Below are 15,308 nucleotides of genomic sequence, written 5' to 3'. Positions count from 1 at the left end.
TCAACTCGGGCGGCAGACGCGAATTCACGTCAAACGCGTGAATGCACAAATAGCACTAATAAAATCATTCGCGCTTAACGCGCCAAACGCTCAATTCGCGCGAATGAGGCGAATTCGCGTCTACCGCGCCGCGTTAAACGCCTCATTCGCGCCGCAAGACCTCCAGACGCGCGTAAACGCGTAAGCATTGACTTAACATTGAAATCACTCGCGCCAGACGCATATTCGCGTCCGGTGTGAACGCACCATAACACGGCTGGCGAAAGCTCTACCACTGTACCATTCATATACTCGTTAATTTCATAGGCGGATCTATGTCTTGGCACTGACAACATGTATTAGGCTACATCTCATTAAACGACAAATTAAACCCCATGTAACCTACTATTTAAATCAATTGCTCGACATCGTAATGTTATTGGCGTCCATCTTCATTGAATTTTGAAATCAGATAGAGCCGGCCAGAGCGCTGCATAATAAGTAGCCACGCCGGCTTATTCAGTATGGAAATACACACCGACAATGACACACCCCTACTGCGTGCTAGAATCTCCGAAAAACAAGCCGATTTCAACATCAAAATGTACGCTTTTAAATATACCAATACTGCTATCTCAAACATGTAGAGGCTTCTTCGTGATCTCAACTAACAGATTCTGCAAAAAAACGAAAATCACCAATTTTGAAAAAAAACCCGCTTCTTTCTCATTTTGCTCGAAAGTTGTGCTGCCGACTTGTGTCCCTGGTTTCCGTGACGGGTCACATATGTCTAATATGTTTGTTTATTTGAATGTTCTCAAATAGTTTGAGCGCTCAAATATGTATCCAAATAGGTCTATAGGACGTCAGTATTTTCAGCATAAACACAATCTGATTTTCTACAAAGATTTTTCCTAATTCACGAATCTCACTGCTGTTTGTCTGCTGATTGACACTTCCACCACCCTCAGAAAGCAGGCATAAAGAGAAATGTAAAGTAGAGAAGAAGCAGAAGAAGAAGCAGAGAGCAGAAGAGGAAGACCAGCGGAAGACTTCAGAAGAGGAGAAAAAAGTGGAGAAGAAAAGGCGCCGTAAGCGGATCATCAAGAAGGCGTTGGTGGGAGCCGCTGTAGGAGCAGGAGCAGCCGCTGTTGCAGGAGCTGCGGTGGTCACTGGTGGACTCGCAATTCCTGTAATATTAATGGTAAAAGGTGCTGTTGTCGCAGGCACACATTGTGCTGTTCTCGTAGGTGCAAAAGTCATCGCAGATAAAGTCCAGAATAAGAAAAAAGATAAATGACTCATTATAAACCCTTACAATAACTGCAAGAGTCTCTTACTATTCTTGACAACTGTTTACACATGATTTCTGAAGCTTATAGAACATTAAAGGATTCTATGAGGCGCTTCATATTTGGAACATCTAAAAGTTTCCATAAAACCTTTTTTAGGGGTTAAGTCATAAGAGTCCTTTATAGTCAGGAAAAAGGTTCTATAGAGAATTCCAATGAACCTTTGTTTCTAAGAGTGTACAATACATGCATATACAGTATTTTTCAATGATAAATGTCTGATGTAGAGACACGTTTAGTGTTTAGCAAAACATTCCTTTTATAATCGAGTATAAAAACTGAGTATAAATCAAATTGTGTAATCAAATCATACATGATGTCCTCATGGTTTCTTTATGAAGATTAGTTGCTGTTGTCTGTTCTGGTTATGGTTCCCTGTACCTCATGTTTTTAGTTTTTCAGTTTTTCAGTAGTTTCTTTGTTTATTGCTTTTTCTGTGAGTCCTTAGTTTCAGTTCTGCTGTGTCTCTACAATTTTGATCTAGATTATTTGTGTTTAAATAAAGAACTAATGAGCACCTGTTACAATTACTCAGATGTATTCCATATGAATAAAATAACTGACATTAATAGTTCAGGGTCAGGGTAAATGATTGGGGCCATGGTTATGAGCACAACTTTTCCCCCTGGAAAGGGCACACTTTCCCAGTGGTATCCAAAAGTCTGACTGAAAGGGGTAATGCGGAACTGCAGTAAGACTTCCTCGCGCTGGAAGGTGGCAGCAATAGATGGCGTTTTACTTGGGATCCCAATAGGTTGGTACAACTGAAAGGGAATGTCTCGGTTACGTGTGTAACCACTGGTTCCTGCTCAGTTCCTCAGTGAAAAACAACTGGTGTTTGCATCTGCTTCCTATTTATTTCTGCTCTGGTACAAATCTCGCACGAGATTTTAGAAAATTGCAATGGTATGTCATCCATGTCACTTAAACAATAAACAACAATCAGCACACTGCCATTGCTGCTCCCAAAATCAAAAAGGTACAATTTATATCAAAATGATCCATCACACCTGGCCTAATTAATCAACTAATTACCCACTCATCCAAAAACAAAAATAATTATCAAAAATAAATATATAAAAAAATCTATAACCACATGCCTTCCAAGTGAAAATTAAAAAATCACATGTATATAAAAGAAATGACACTATCTATTTATCATCTCACACCTCATTTCACACAATATAATCTGAAAGGCAAAGGATACAGTGTAGTAATCACACACACTGTATACTTCATAATGATTTTACAGTATATATTATAATGATTAATTTAGCAGTAACATCCATCAAAAAATAATTCAGTTCTGATGCACTGTCACCTTTTGTGTATTAAAAGATGAATGACTGCAAACTCCAGTGTTAAATTAACTCTCCTGGGAGTTTATTTGACTCCACACTCAAGAGTGTTAAATTAACACTGAAGCAGTGTTGAAGTTAATATCCCGTTTGTCACTATTGTTGAGATTCATACACTGAATCTTGATGTCTGTGTGCCTAAAAGGAAAGATTCTTTTTTTTTTTTTTTTTTTTTATCATCAGAACAACTTTCAAAAAATCCTTTGGAATATATTGTAAATTCTGGATCTTCGAAAATAAGGCTCTGATGGAGTTCAGTTATTCAGGTCAAATGATGATTATGTCAAAACATAACAAACACCAGCTGATCTTTTATGTTTTCTTTGTTCGTCTGACAGTTATAACTAAGTTACAACAGCCAGACAAAATGTAATGTTAATAGTTTAAGGGTCAAGAGCCCAACTAAAGCCAACACTGATCACCATACTGGTGACCTGAACATTTTATATATTTTTTTTACTTCAGTGATTCTGCTTGTTAACATCAGGTGCTCATCACTAATTGTTAATCAACACTCAATTAATCACTTTATTATCTCAATAACTTTAACACTGCTTCTTGAGTGTGGACTCAAAGGCTACACTGTAAATCCCAACAAGTTAAGCTAACTCATTTCATTTGAGGAAACCGATTGCCTTAATTCAATTAAGTTTATAAAAAACAATAGTTATGAGTATTTTGAACTTATTTTAATCGAGACCACTAAAACAATAATACAAAGTCAAATTCAATAAGTTAAGCTAACTTATTACATTTGAGGACACCGATTGCCTTAATTCACTGTAAAACCAAACAAGTTAAGCTAACTCATTTCATTTGAGGAAACCGATTGCCTCAATTCAATTAAGTTTATAAAAACAATAGTTATGAGTACTCTGAACTTATTTCAGTTGAGTTTACTAAAAGTAGATATACATTGCAGTCAATAAATTAAGTGATTAATTAAGTGATTATTGAGCATTAGTGATTAACACCTGCTGTTAACAAGCAGAATCAATGAAGGAAAGAGAAACACAAGAACTACAACTGACTTCCAACCACAGCCTTAGATGAAATCAACTCAAGATTAAAGACGTTTAAATCTCTAAAGATCTCAGCAGAGGAGGATTAAACCACTACACAAACAGCATTACCAGCTTCACTTATTACTAAACAGTTTGACTTTTGTCATGCGTCTACAGAAGTTGTTATTGAGAATGAACAGAGGGTTAGATGCTAATGATTTATTGAGTTTCATTTAAAGACACCATGATAGTGATCAGTGTTTGCTTTAGTTGGGCTCTTGACCCTTGACTTTATAACACCAGTTTTTCCTCTGGCTGCTGTAACTGAGTGTTTATAAAACACATTTGTTATGCACATACGCCAAAAGAAAATATGAACATGTGGTTGTGTTTAGATGATAAAAATCATCATTTAGTGACTTGATTTTCTGATCTTTTCCAGAGCCTGATTAGACAGATGATGTATTACTTGTATTATTCATTATAATAGAACTGATTCTGCTGTAAGATCCATTGTTGTGACAATCAGATTTTAAAAACCTCTATGGTATCATGCTGACTTACACAGTAATCAAGAATCAGCATATGAATCTCAACAATGGTGACCATTAAAAAATTATTTATGCCGCAATGCATGCTGGGAGCCATGAATAAGTTTTGTATTATGCTAGTACCCAGCATGCATCATTTTTTAATGGTCACCATTGTTGAGATTCATATGCTGATTCTTGATGTCTGTGTGAGTCTTAGTAATGCAATACATTTTCTGTGAACCTCTTTGTGCACAACTATTTGTAAAATCCTTCATATTATCTGATGGTCACAACATGGCTAGCTCTTATGCTGTAGAATCACAGTTTTGAGTGAAACTATAAACTATGAAAAATATGTTACCCTTTTAATCAGAGATCAGACTCTGAATGAAATCAGTGAATCAAGTCACTAAATGATGATTATCATCATCAATCCTTTCACCATCAACACCCAATCAGACTTTTCCTTGCCTTTTGTGCCATAACACAGTGGTTCCCAAACCTGTCCTGGAGGACCACCAACACTGCACGTTTTCTTTTTCTCCCTAGTCAAACACACCTGATTCAACTCATCAGCTCATTATCACATGGGTTAATGAGCTGATGAGTTGAATCAGGTGTGTTTGACTAGGGAGAAAAAGAAAACGTGCAGTGTTGGCGGTCCTCCAGGACAGGTTTGGGAACCACTGCCATAACAAATATGTTTTATAAATACTCAATTATAGCAGCCAAAGAAAATCTTAAGTGCAAAAGTCAAGGGTCAAGAGCCCAATTAAAGCAAACGCTGATCTCCATCATGGTGACCTTAAATGAAACTCAAATCATCAACTTCTAAACCTTTGTTAATTCTAATAAGAACTTCTGTAGACGAATGGCAATAATAAAGTCAAACTGTTTAGTAATAAGTGAAGCAGGTAATGATGTTTGTGGAGTTGTTTAATCCTCCTCTGCTGAGATCTTGAGATATTTAATGTCTTCTTTTATCTCCAGTTGATTTCGCTGAGGCTGGAAGTCAATTGTAGTTCTTGTGTTTCTCTTTCCTTCAGTGATTCTGCTTGTTAACAGCAGGTGCTCATCACTAATGCTCAATCATCACTTAATTAATCACTTAATTATACAATTATCATTCTGGGATCTAGAAATGTTCTATAACTCATTCAGTTTGAGTTCTGTTTCAGTCATTCAAGTTTCGGTAATATTTGAGTGCTGTGAACTCAATTGTATTTAGTTAATATTACTGGTAGGTTTTACAGTGAGTGAATTAAGGCAATCGGTGTCCTCAAATGTAATAAGTTATCTTAACTTATTGAATTTGACTTTGTATTATTGTTTTAGTGGATTCGATTAAAAAAGTTCAGAGTACTCATAACTATTGCTTTTTATAAACTTAATTGAATTAAGGCAATCGGTTTCCTCAAATGAAATGAGTTAGCTTAACTTGTTGGGTTTTACAGTGTAGGTTTTACAGTGTACGTTCAGACTGTCAGTCCAAATTTGATTATTTGTGTATCCAATAACTGCTCCAACACAGTCGAAAAGTAGCTCCATCAGCCGATCTACATACCCTGAATGAAAATAGTGTTAACCCAGCTAACAGACTTTTGTTATAAGAACGTTCTCCAGATATTCAGTGTTGGTTCTGAGAACGTGAAAAATGTCCAGTTTTCTTGACGTTAGAGGAACGTGCTTTAAAAGGTATAATGTTCCTCAAACGTTCTTTCAACTTAATTTAAAATTCAACATTATAGGAACGTTGATTTCTAACATTCAAGAACATAAATGTCCAGTGTCCTTAATGTTACTAGAATGTTATTTAAAGGTTAGTGTGATGTTCCTGAAACATTCTTTCAATCATCTTTCGAAAGAGTAGTAAGAACACAAACTACAACTTTCTTCAGACACAGCCTTAGATGAACTGAAGATAAAAGACATTAACTCCCTGAAGATCTGATTAAACAACTCCACAAACAGCATTACCAGCTTCACTTATTACTAACCAGACTGACTTTATTTCTGTCACACTTCTACAGAAGATCTTATTGAGAATTAACCCAGCAGGCACAGGATATAGACTACAACGTTGGGCAGTCGTTTAATTTTGGTTGGAATAAACCAAACAAAAAGGTGAATGCATGGCCGTACACTTATGACCAGCTTCACTTAAAACTAACCAGATTTACTTTATTTAATTTCTGGTTTAAAGAAATCATTATTTTGTATTTTAAAGTCACCATGATGGACGTTTGCTTTAGTTGTGCTCTTGACCCTTGACTCTTTAATATAAAAATGTTTTCTGGTTGCTATAATTGTGTGTTTACAAAGCACATTTATTGTAGTTAAAAAAGCCATGAGATCAGGTGATGTTGGCTGTTTATTGATGATGATATCATCATGTTAATGCCTGAATTCCTGATCTTATTCAGTTTCTAATGCTTTGATTATATAGGACTTATGGTTTTAATATTGTCTTATTTATAATATAAATGGTTTGATTCTACAGCATATTTAGCAGTGTTATTTATCAAATAATATACTTTGTTTTTAAAAACTATTTAGTGCACAAAAACCTTTCATCTACAACATTACTTAGACGCACACAGACATCAAGAAACAGCGTATGAATCTCAACAATGGTGACAATCAAACAAAATATCCAGATAATCAGATCAACTCTGAGCATAAAACAAACTACAAAAAAATCCAGCTGCATATTTTATTAATGCCGCAATGCATGCTGGGAGATATGGGTGCGTTTTGATTGGTGGTACCCAGCATGCACTGCAGCATGAAGCATTTCACTGATTGTCACCATTGTTGAGAGTCATACACTGATTCTTGATGTCTAAGTAATAATGTACAGGAAAAAGTTAAATTCACAGTTTTTAAAGTCCTTTATATTATTTGATAAACAACATTGCTCTCATGCTGTAAAATTAAAAGGCTTCTATTATAAAAGAACATTAAAAACAAAAGTCCTATATAATCAAAGCATTAGACTCTGAAAAAGATCAGGGATTCAGGCAATTACATGATGATGACTTCATCATCAATAAACAGCCAACATCACCTGATTTAATTTTCTCATAGCTTTTTTTGGCACAACAAATGTGCTTTATAAACACACAATTATAGCAACCAAAGAACATTTAAAACTTAAAAGTCAAGGGTCAAGAGCACAGCTAAAGCAAACGCTAACCACCATCATGGTGACTTTAAAATACAACTATTGATTTCATTAAAATGGAAATTAAAGAAAGTCAGTCTGGTTAGTAATAAGTGAAGCTGGTAATGCTGTTTGTGTTGTTTACTCCTCCTCTGCTGAGATCTTCACAGATTTAATGTGCTGCCATGCAGTTTTTTTTGCGGTGCTTATTCCAACCAAAATTCAACATCTGTCTGACGTTGGAGCTTGACGCCAAACAAACGTTGGGTTTAGACGTCAACCTGACTTTCATTTTCAACCAAAATATGACGTCTGACTGACGTTGGATTAGTTGGAGTCCAGCGTCTTCCTGACGTCACATTGACGTACTGTGCCTGCTGGGAACAGAGGTTTAGATGTTGATGTCTTATTGAAAATGTTTAGTTTGAGGTCACCATCATGGAGATCAGTGTTTGCTTTTGTTGGGCTCTTGACCCTTTACTTTCTTTAAGTTTGTGTTTTGTCAGCAGTTGCAGGTGTTCATGGAGAACATTTTTGCATTAATAAAGCAGATCAACATTTTTTTATCTGGAGAATGTTCTTATAACAAAAGTCTGTTAACTGGGTTAGAGGATACAAATGAAGCATAAGAAGTTAAATTAAGGTAAGTAAAACACAAATGTGTTGCAACATGTCTTCACATGCACTGTTAACCCTTGCTGTAAAAAAAGCCCATTTCTGACAATATCATACCATTTTCCATTAAAACAGTAATATACTGTAGAAAACAAAAATAGCCTACAGGAATATACTGTGAATTAACAGTGTACATGTACAAAAGTTCTTGTTGAGAATTAACAGAGATTTAGTTAATAATAAAGTTTGTTGTCACCATGATGGAGATCAGTATTTGCTTTAGTTGGTCTCTTGTCCCTTGACTTCTTACCATTTATCTCTCTCTGACTGCTGTAACGAGTAGTATGAAGCTGCAGACTCGGAGCCTGCTGCATCTACAGTCCCGCACCCAGAGTCCCGCATTCTCAGACCCCTCGTTTTCCGAGACAGCGCCTCCTATCAAATTAGATCGGATAAACATGTGAAGAACTTAAGCCGAAACGTGAGTATCGTCAATTTTATTTAGCGAATCATACTTATTCGGTTTCTTTTTTAATCTAACTAGGCTACTTTATAGCTCATCGATACACCAACATATGAATAGTCCATTTAATATTTGTTAAGTAGTTTGTAACAAAATTTGAGCCGTTAATGTATGTTTTTTCGCCTTTTTTCCCAGAAAATATTTTGATAGCTTACGTTAGCCTTTAACCTTGGACTTTTGGTAGACAAGCCATTGTAATAATTTGATTAAAATTAGTTGACATTAAAGTAGACCAATTAAATACATTAAGTGTGTTAATATCAAAGAATGTCATCATTAATTATTTAATCAGATTCACCATTTTACCTTTTTTTTAATTACCGGACCTTTTTTCCTAAAACTATTAAGTTGAATTAATTAATGCCGGAGTAATTATTTTACTTTATATAATTTATGTAGACTACTTAAATTAGTTATTATAAAACGTAGTATTAAAATGAATCAATATTAATTTAACTGAGATGAAGTTGTTGCCAGCCATTTCCTCCGTGGCCCTACTTATCACCCTAGGTAGGTATGCTTGTAATTTGCATTTGCAAAAAAATATAATTTATTATTACACAATATTTTTGACAATGGCATTTATCTTTTATTTTAGTGAAGTCGAGGAATTTGACAGAGCGATTGCAAAAAGAAGGAATATTCGCCTACCAGAAATTATTTTACCTTATGCATTTACATTTTACATTTATTCATTTAGCAGACGCTTTTATCCAAAGCGACTAAATGAGGAGTTTTTTTTTTTTTTATGCAACTGAAGACGAAAAGTCAAGTCAATAACACAATTCTTTCCTTTTTTCTTTCCTTTGTCCTGTTTACAGCAAGATGATGCTTAGGTGATCGTTAAATAAAGTACAGAATTGTTTATTATTGGTGTTTTGTCTATTCTTATTTGAGTTTTGCTTCGCATTCAAAATATCAAAAAACAGGTTTTGTAATGTTAGCAGGTATAATGTTAATTAGACCATTATTGAACTGAAAGAAAAATTGGAATTTGAATAAAAAAAAAACATTGTAGCAATACAGTATAATATCACATAATATTTTTCAGAAGATAGTTCAATATGCAATTGCGACTTTATTTCTCAGAATTGCGACTTTATATCTCGCAATTCTGAGAAAAAGTCACAACTCTGACTTGATATATTGCAATTGTGAGAAAAAAAAATCAGAATTGTGAGATAAAAAGTCGCAATTATTATTTATTTATTTATTATTCAGTGGCGGAGTCAAGCTTCCATAGTAATTGTATGCCTTCCATCAGTAATTTTCTTTCAATTACACCCACGCTCAAAAAATAACTACTGGGTAATTTGTTAGTCAGAGAACACAATGAGTTTTTTTTTTTGGCACATGCATTAAGCAGGGAACACAAATATTTATTTGGATAACTTTAAATAAAACGAGACCGTATTGCATCCTATTGTTTTCAATGGCATTTGGATAAGGGTGTTATACGATTTTCCGAACAGCAGGAGGCGCTGTCTCGAAAAATGAGGGGTCTGAGAATGCGGGACTCCGGGACTGTAGATGCAGGCTCCGAGTCTGCAGCTTCATAATGTTGGCTGTAACAGTGATTTTATAAAACACAATTGTTATGGCAAGAAAAAGTCAAGAGAAAGTTGATCAGTTGTTTTTGGCTTATGTGATGAAGTAACAATCAACTTCGACATGTTTGGTGTTCAGATCTTTCCTCTCTATGTTCTTTGAATTTATGGTTATTTCATATTTAGCATATATTTGTGATTCTACAACATGAAATCAATACTTCTGTATTCAGTAGTGATGGCCGGTTCGTGAACGAATCGTTCTTTTGAACCGGTTCTTTTTAGTGAACTGGTCGAACCAGTACACTAAATCGGACTGAATCGTTCGAAACAGTTCGCGTCTTGCGTCAGCACTGATCCACAAGTTACTAGTTACTCACTTTCGGACATGCCTGAGTCCTGACAGTCCCTTCGACTCAAAATAAACCAATATCCCGGAGTAGGCATATTTGTTACTCCAGTAAATCCAACAGTTCACTGAACTGAGACATGTTGTGCTGAGAGAAGTGATGAGCACAAGCAGATACTGAGCATGCGCGCACTACCGAACGTACAGGTACAGCGGTTCTCGGATCACCAGTACAGAACTGTGAACTGTTTCTTTCGGACGCGTTCGATACGGAGAACCGATGAGCTGATGAGCTGAGCATGCGTGCAATTTTTTCAGAGGGACGAAATGCATGTTTCTTAAGTATTTTATTGAACATCAATAAGTGTAACAAAATAAAACATGTTAGAAACATGTTTATCACATAGGCTACTGCCTTTTCACTGTATTAATTTAAAGATTGGAAACAATGAATGGATTATAAAACTAAACATTTATTATTATACTAAAACATTATTTTCAGGAACAGATAATTTAATTTCTAAGTAAGGGGATGTTTTTGACGTAGCCTAAACTCTTTCCAAGGTTTTAAAGGGTGCAAATGTTTATAATGTGTTAATCAAAACATAACGTATTAAACATACTGGAGACATGCATCGAGTTTTTAGTTTTGTCGACTGAATTAGCCTAGTAAGGTTTCAGTAGTTTTCAGCTCACACACAGGCATGCTACGGTTCTCGAGTCAAGAACTGGTTGTTGCAGCAGTTCTCGGATCACCAGCACAGAACCGAGAACTGTTTCTTTCGGACACGTTCGATACGGAGAACCGATGAGCTGGAGAGACTGCGCATGCGTGATCGCACCGTCTCTGAACCGAACTTTCTTTTGGCCAACTGATGCTGTGTTTATATACTGTCTATGTGCTGTGCTGCTGTTACATGAGCACGGGTGAACCAATGACTTGAATGAGGGGCCGAATTCGGCGAAATGTAAGTTTATTTAATTGCAAATAAAATAAAAATGATGAAGACCAGTTTATTCACTTTAAGACATGTAAAACATCCGCGTTTGCGCATTGCCTAGGCCTACTACAGGGTTCATTTTCAAAACGTAAATGTAAGAAACCTATCCAAAATGATTATGACGATGAGTACATTATTTAACTGAAGTTATGATTACAAATGCATTTATTTGAATGTATATTTATACGCCGGGATGATAGAATTGACGTCATTACGTGATGACGTAAAAGAACTGGTGAACCGGTTTTTTGAACCGGTTCATTGAAACGAACTGTCCGAAAGAACCGGACTTCCCATCACTAGTATTCAGGTCTTCTGAAGAATATCGTAATCATATAGTGCATTAAAACATTTTTAACTCCTGCTTGACTCAGACACACACAGACATCAACAATCAGCACATGAATCTCAACAATGGTGACAATCAAAAGTTTCATGTCGCAATGCATGCTGGGTTCCAGGATAATATAAAACTCTCAGCATGCACTGCTGCACGAATAATAAAAAAATAAAAAAATATCGCCATCATTGTTGAGATTCATGTTCTAAATTGTGATATCTCTGTGTTTCTTAAAGACCGTGTAGTTATGTTTTTTTTTTTTTGGCTTATGCAAGATTTTGCAAGTAAATTTTGCTGTGGTTTCACAGTGGTTGTTATGTAACACTTTTGATTGAGGATTAAGCTCTGAATGAGTAGGAATGAATTCCTTAGTGAATGAACAGGCTATATGATGATTTTGTCATCATTATAACCGCAATCTTACATAAACTGTGTGTGTGCACAAGTGTGATTTGCAAAAACACAGCTCAAGCAGCAAAAAAAACATTAATGTTTTAGCATCAGCAACCCAACTAAAGCAAGCACTGATCTCTATAATGGTAACTTCAAATCAAACATTTTCAATTAAACATCTCAGTAACAACTTCTGTAGATGTATGACAGACATAAAGTCATACTGGTTAATAATAAGTGTAATAATGTGTAATGGCTGGAAGTCAGTCGTAGTTATTGTGTTTCTCTATTTTCTGTTCTAACAGCAGGTGTTCATCACTAATGCTCAACAATCACTTACATATTCTCTTAATTATCTCACTGCAACACTGTCTCAATGTTACTTTTTACTCTTTGTAGTGTGGATTGTCCTGTGGGGTTGAAAGGGTTAATAGTGTAGGATAAAAAGTCACACCCACAAAATGTATTTTAACAGTAATAAACTGTAAGTTATAAAACAGGTTTATACTGGCCACACTCTTGCCAGTATTTTACTGTAAAATCTTGTTTTTGGGGTCACCATTGTGCAGAAGAGTAGAGCCTGTGCTTCAGTCCAGGAGAAGATCTACAAACATTGATGATATGCTGCATGTTGCTTTATTTAACGGGCGGTGACTGTGTAGCTGCTAGTCCAGTGGAAATCTCTTTATTTGCAGAAGTTTTTTTGTGGTTTCAAAGGAAATAATTTCACAGTAATACTTTGCTCACATTGTTAATGCTTTATACATTTTAGTTAATACATTTAAATGACAGTTGGTCAATTTAAGGCAGTTGGTTTCTGCAAGTGAAATTAGTTAACTCGAGTTCTCTTACGAGAGGTTCTCTCGTATTGCGTAAGTTGCTTACGCTACGGGAAAGTCTTCTTTCTTCGAGATCTGAAGCCAAAAATTATCCTTAATTTTGTATTCATTGTCAACGCAGTGCGGCAGCCGGCAGACCATGGCAGGCTGTATAAGCTTCGCGCCCTCCACACCCCTCTAACCGTCAGGATGGGTGTGGCCAGTGTGTATATAAGCAGGGCTCACAGGCTGAAAAATCTGATTTTCTTGTCTTCAGCGAAGCTCTTTGCATCGCTGGATCTTGAGAGCCGCCGCCGTTGAAACCAGCGACCAGCAAGCCTAGGACAGCGCCTGAAGAAGCCGGCCGCCTTCGCCGCCTTCAGCCATCCGTGCCTGCTACGTTATCCGGCGACATATCCTTTTATTACTGCTGTGTGTGCTCGCCCTGCGACACACACTAACTCTCACTGTTCTAAAAGAGCACGTTTTTGTCAAAACGCCTCATTTTTTTCCCTTCTGCGCTCTCTGCCTGGGCCGCGAGCACGCCGCCACCGCACTCTCTACGGGCGGCTGCCCCGAGTGCGAAGAACTTTCAATGTCGACCCTGCGGGCTTGACTTGAAGTTTTCGACCAAGCTGTCGCTCCGCCTGTCCCTGCCGGGCCGCGCAATAGAAGCGCCGCTCGTAGAGACCACCGGAGACTGATATGACTGAGGAGCTCGCCGGAACCTCTCCCTCGAGCTTCTCTCTCGCCCTCTCCGCCCCCCTCCCCCTGGTGGCGCAATGGATAAGACACATGCCTTTGGTGTGAGAGACCTGGGTTCGAATCCACTGTGAGACACCAATGTGTCCCTGAGCAAGACACTTAACCCCTAGTTGCTCCAGAGGCGTGCGACCTCTGACATATATATCAATTGTAAGTCGCTTTGGATAAAAGTGTCAGCTAAATAAATAATTGTAATTGAGACACCCTCCCTCTGTTCGAGCCGCGCTACTGCGCCGCTCACAAGGGATGGCAGAAGTGGACGGTCTCGGAGCGAGCTTCCTCTCCCTCTGTTTGAGCCGCGCAAATTGCGCCGCTCACAAGGGATGGCAGAAACGGACGGTCCTGGAGCTCTCTTTACGTTACAAGAAAGCTACTCCGTGCATCGCGCACATTTCTCAGTCCCCTCTTAAGCTCAGGCGACTGGAATTGTTCATATTGCAGTATACGAGCCTGTTATAAATACACGCACAACTGCAAGCAAACGCCGTCACAAGACATGACGCTGTTATATGCTCGCTCTAACCTATAGCTCATGTATTCTCCCCCTGTGGCTCAGTGGCAGAATCTTAGGCTTTTGCGCCAGAAGACCCGGGTTCGATCCCGGCTCTCGAAGCAGATAAAAATTTATGCTGTTCGCTTCTCCAAACTCGCTGCCAGTTTTTCTTACATACAGAAAGCGAACCCGCACTCCCCCTTGTTGGGCCGCGCAGATTGCGCCGTTCACAAGGGATGACAGAGCGGACGGTCACGAGCAACGGTCACGAGCAACGTTCAGCGCACGCGCCTCACTCACCGGCGAAAAGAGGAGAGAGAGTGTTTTCGTCCCGCTGTGGCCGGACAAAACCGCCAATTCTCAAACATTTCTCAGTCCCCTCTAAGTTTAGGCGGCTGGAAATATTACTATTGCAGTAAACGAGCCTGTTTTTAATACACGCACGACTGCGAACAAACATGAGGTCGTACTGTTATATGCTCGCGCTAACCAAAAACTTATGTGTTTTCCCCTGTAGCCCAGTGGCAGAATCATAGGCTATAACGCCAGAGACCAGAGTTCGAGCCCAGCTCTCGCGGCAGATAAAATGTTTTACTGTTCGCTTCTCCGAGCTCGCGGCCAGCTTTTCTTACTTACAGAAAGCGAACTTGCCTCTCGCACCACATGGTGCTCGATTATTTATGAGCGTCTATACACGAGGGAAAAAAGACGGTTAAGTCCCGCTGCGGCTGGACCACCGTCAAAGGTTCACGCTCTGTCAGCCCCCGTTGCCACGGCTACTGCAGATGTTTACCTCGCAGCCAACGAACCGGTATATCTACCCTGCGCGCAACCACCGTTCTCACGGCGACCCAGAGAAATCTCGAAGAGAGCGTTATGTCTGGTTACACGGCTCGCGCCGCATGTGTTTTAAATGCAGTGAATGTGCCCACGTCTCTGTGTTCACCCCTGCACACAAGGTCACTTGTGGTCACACAAGGCTCACTGATAGGCTTAAGCAGTCGCCGCCGGGCAGCCAATGAGCACGCTTATACAGCCTGCCATGGTCTGCCGGCTGCCGCACTGCGTTGACAAT

At 38.2% G+C, this 15,308-nt stretch overlaps 1 protein-coding gene across 1 annotated transcript in view; it reads left to right on the top strand.

Annotated features, from left to right (window-relative positions):
• cldn31 (claudin 31) overlaps positions 1-8,444 on the top strand; it is a 239,388-nt gene extending 230,944 nt beyond the window's left edge. Inside the window, exon 3 of the mRNA XM_084398511.1 lies at positions 8,348-8,444. The gene's annotated coding sequence lies outside the window, so the exon portion shown is untranslated. The remainder of the gene's footprint in view (positions 1-8,347) is intronic.
• Positions 8,445-15,308: the final 6,864 nt, after the last annotated feature.

The sequence above is a fragment of the Rutilus rutilus genome, assembly GCF_951802725.1.
Source record: "Rutilus rutilus genome assembly, chromosome: 2".
NCBI classification, from domain to species: domain Eukaryota; kingdom Metazoa; phylum Chordata; class Actinopteri; order Cypriniformes; family Leuciscidae; genus Rutilus; species Rutilus rutilus.
The sequence above is the reverse complement of the archived record's forward strand: the minus strand, read 5'-3'. Positions and strand labels throughout refer to the sequence as shown.